The 4,558-nt window shown below is 29.6% G+C and overlaps 1 long non-coding RNA gene across 2 annotated transcripts; it reads right to left on the bottom strand.

Annotated features, from left to right (window-relative positions):
* On the bottom strand, positions 1 to 4,264 carry LOC117101740. 2 transcript variants are annotated; one of them, XR_004444315.1, is made up of 4 exons: positions 4,248 to 4,264; positions 2,098 to 2,155; positions 741 to 830; positions 1 to 87 (listed from the first exon to the last, which is right to left on the bottom strand). It is a non-coding gene; the product is annotated as an uncharacterized LOC117101740 (long non-coding RNA). The 2 variants fall into 2 exon arrangements; XR_004444316.1 differs by lacking the exon at positions 4,248 to 4,264 and adding an exon at positions 2,552 to 2,576.
* Between the last annotated feature and the right edge of the window lie 294 nt (positions 4,265 to 4,558).

The following is a 4,558-nucleotide window of genomic DNA, read 5'->3' as shown; positions in this document are numbered from 1 at the left end:
TTACCGTAAAATTAAGAACAGAAGGATTAGAGTGATCGATATCCGAAATAGAAATGCCTTTAAAATCTACCGCAAACATGACCTCACCTGTGGAATATTGATAGCTAATATTTATTAAAAAAAATATAGCACTGCCATTTCTAAAATTCAGTATTAATCCTCCTCTATTACTACTAATAGGGCCTAATACGAGTGAAAATACAATTTTAGTTGTTACGAACGTACTAAAAACACAAGATTATGATATGAAAACTCAGTGACAGTCCTACATTAAAAGATATGCATAACACTTATTGTAGATCTGATTGAATTTACTAACTTACATTTCGTCTAAGAAACCAGTATAGAAAGCGCGGAAAAGTACCGTAAAATATCAAAGATGAATTTTAAAGTTTAAAACTAGGTGACATCAAAACTCAACGATACATAACAATATTTCAAATATTTTTTAGTAATAATTTGATTGTTAACTAATAGAATTTAAACTAAATATCTTAATTTTTCTTTAAAAATCTACATTGAAACACGGAAAAGTAGATTAAATAGGAATATCCTGTGCATGTAAACACAGTGAACCAGTTGGAAGACAGGAATAGTAATCACAAATAAGTAAAATATGCCCCATTTTAATACTAATTGTATATCAATGTGTTTTTGTATTTTTTAACCTTTTAGAATTAATAAAGAATTAAAGAAAATAAATGAATAAATAAATGAATAAAAAAAATAGGTCTACTTACGACCGAGAGAAAAACCGACTTGAGTTGCAGTCACTGATATCAAGACACACACTTTAGTCAAGCTCAAGAAATTTGCCATCTTACGGTTTTCTGTCAGATATCAGAAAAAAAAAACTATTCGATTTTTCATACATTTTGAAATAGCTAGAAAACTATTACATAAAAAGGTTTTAAACCAGCAAATGACACTGTCAATTGGCCGGTGACTGTTCATTTTCTTTACGTAGAAATTATTACCATAGGGCCTACTTAAATCTTGTATTTTGACAGAGAGCCAATGTTTCAAAATAATCATTTAAACTAGGTGAAAAATAAAGATGATATAAATCAAATTACAAATAAGTTTACCTTATTTTTATGGAGTTTAAAAATAGCTCAAAGGCTTAGTTGAGCATATATGGGAGATAATGGTTCCCTAAACCTAGAAAATGTTATGGAACGTATACACTCTTCTGGGAAATTAAAATGGGGTATAAATTTGTAAAAATATGTATTAGTATACACTAGACTTGTAAACCATATTTTAAATTGGGTTGTATAAATGCGTTATATAATAAAATTACAATATAATTTAGTACGAAAGCTTCTTAGTTTAAATAATATTCCAGATTTCTTTCGAATAATTTGATTAACTTCATTATAAGGTGTGCTTTCCAAGTTAAGTGCTTGTCTAGGGTAGATCCATAAAATAAAAACCTCATCTACCTCATTTATTGTCCGGTTTAACACATGAACAACCATACAAAGAAATATGTTTACCTTTTCCATGAAAATTAATAAAATTAGTTTTATTTACGTTTATTGTTACCTTGTTTGCATCCCACTAATCAATAATTTTCTTAAACTGATAATTAACTAAAGGCAGATTTATAGTGCTTACTTCTTTTGAAAATTATGCAATAATTTTGAATCATCTGCAAATAATCGGAAATCAAAATATTTAGATGAATTCAGTAAATCCGATGTAAATTAAGAACATTGTTGGACCAATTGTTGATCCTTGTGGTATACACCACGGGTCACAGGGTGACTCCAGTTACAGACACAAATTACGGACTTTGACTTAAATAATCTGAAAGCGAAAGCAATGGGTTTCCTCTAACGCCATAATGTTTGAGTTTAGAAAGTAAAGTAATGTGGTTAATGGTGTCAAAGACCTTAGTAAAATCTATAAATATTCCACTCGTCGAAGTAAGTTATTATTTACATTAATTAAAGATAATTTTGCACTGTGTTTTTCACGGAAACCATATTGATGTTTGTACAATATATTAAAATTTTAAAGAAATTCATTATTCTGTTGTTTATAATGTTTTATGTAATACCGAAATTGGGCGATAATTGAAAAAAAACTAACCTGGTCCCTTTTTCATATGGTGTTACCTTACTACGTGTTATGCTGCAGAAAACTTGCCCTGTGTAAAGGATAAATTAAAGATAAAACATAAAGGTTCTGCTATATAATCAGCCGAAGCATAGGCCAAATATCAAGAATGTGCCTCCTAATATTTAGTGTCAATCTATGGTGGGGAGTGTAACAACCGATAATGTAAAAACGACGCAGAATGTAAAAAAAAAAGTGGTTAACGCATAATGTAAAAAGGTTTGACGCTTAATGTAAAAAAATAACGCATAATGTAAAAATTAACGCACAATGTAAAAAAATTTGCTAACGCATAATGTATAAACTTTTGACACATAATTTATTAAAAACATTTTTAAACGCACAATGTAAAAATCTATTAACGCATAATGTAAAAACAAGTCTTCTCCCTTCCCTCACGCCTGTTACTTTAACCTACTAATGATACCTGCCTGCCTGTCAGTTGATGTAAGTGCGACATAACGGTTCACCTGTATCTTAGAGCTTCTTCTTGGACAAATTGTAAACAATTACTAAATGTACCTCCACGCCCATTGACGCTAGCTAAATTCATCGGGGAAAAGCACGATGGAAACACGTAAGTCATAATGATCGATGTATAAAACCAAGACAACGACATTATTATACACCTAGTTTAAACTAAGGTCAGACTAGGATAAACGCAGGTTTCAATATTACGGAAGACCGTTTGTAACGTGGAAAAAACAAAGGAGAATATTAGACATTCGGATAAATGATATGGGTCATACTTATTTCTCTTCAAAATTCCACAAAATCTCTCCACCCCCGCCAAACAATATGCTGTGTATTAATTACAGAAAAAAAAACCCCAATTGGTTAATTTGGGTAATTTGGATTAATTTGGTTAGACATAGTGATGGTTCCTTTTGATTATTTATTTATTTATTTATTTATTTATTTATTATTTTTTCTGAAATTTTATTTATTTATTTATTTATTTATTTATTTATTTATTTTTTTTGCGATTTTTGGAAAAATTTCCTTGGGAATTCATGAATTTAATTTTCTTTTCAAAATATTTGGAAACATTTTTGATTTTTTTGATTTTTGATTTTTTTTCTGTAATTTCTACACAGCGTATTGGTTTGGTATTTTTTGAATTTTTTTTTTTTTTTTTTTTTAAGTATAATTATTTTTTAAATATTTTTCTGCAGTTACTACATGTACATATTATATTTTGAAGAATCGTATTAAAGTTTAAAAAAAACCGAAATATTATCTACACCATCTATCTGAACCTTAAGTTTCATATATTCTACTACACAAGACATACTAGTGACCATTTAAATAATATGATGTTTCTGATAATCAGAGGAAACCAAACTTCAACTGTGTATCCGATGAGAAAGAAATATATCAAAACATTTTTATTTGAACAACTTTATTTATTTATTATTTATTATCCATTAAATAATCCATATTAACTCTGAATTACACTCCAAATTTACACTTCAGTCACAAATGAATTTACAAAATAAAAAACAGGATGAAAACATTTTCCTCGACCCCATGCTGGGAGTGTGTGACGATGTGTGGCCTTCGAAAAAGGTTCAAACAGCTAGAAAATTGTTTTCTTTTTATGGATAAAAAGACCCACGTTGTTTGCTTTTTGGGGAAAAAGCCAAAAGTTTTTGTTTGTTAAAACTAAGTATTTGGATAGAAAAGTGAGGTTTTTGTGCAATAAGCACAAATCATCAAGTTTTTACATTATGCGTTGATGGGTTTTTACATTATGCGTTAGAAAATGTTTTTACATTATACGTTAGCAACATTTTTTACAATATGCGTTGGTTTTTACATTAAGCGTTATTTTTTTACATCAAGCGTCAAACCTTTTTACATTATGCGTTAACCAATTATTTTTTTTACATTATGCGTCGTTTTTACATTAACAATTGTTACAGGGTGTGCGTGTGAGGACCAAGTCAAACAGTCTATACAGGATATTTCAAAAACCGGTCAGTTGATGTGAATCAAACATACACACCCTACATATACATAATAGGCCTACAAATACATACACATATACATAGCCTATATACATATATGCATAAATACACATACACACAGACCCCACATACATACGTTTGCTTTTAACTTACCTTAGTTGTTTAAATATGAACCCGATGTTACTTTTCTATTCTTGCTGAAATGCGTGATCGCTGGTATGTGGTAAATTATTCATCCTCAAAACTGTATTTAACTATAATAGCCAGTTAGATGCGTAACATGTATTGGCCTTGATTAGAATTAAAGAAATAGATTTGAAGACTTAACCATTTCATTGATCTCAATGGAACGCAGCCGACCATTTCTTAGACTGTGCCCTTCTGTAAAGTAGCATTAGAGGACACAGGTCAATCGGTACTGATTATACAGAGCATAAAGTGGTATAAAAGTAGAGAATAAAGGC

The sequence above is a fragment of the Anneissia japonica genome, unplaced genomic scaffold (genome assembly GCF_011630105.1).
Source record: "Anneissia japonica isolate Jap-2015-1 unplaced genomic scaffold, ASM1163010v1 scaffold284833_len178102_cov189, whole genome shotgun sequence".
NCBI classification, from domain to species: Eukaryota; Metazoa; Echinodermata; class Crinoidea; order Comatulida; family Comatulidae; genus Anneissia; species Anneissia japonica.
The sequence above is the reverse complement of the archived record's forward strand: the minus strand, read 5'-3'. Positions and strand labels throughout refer to the sequence as shown.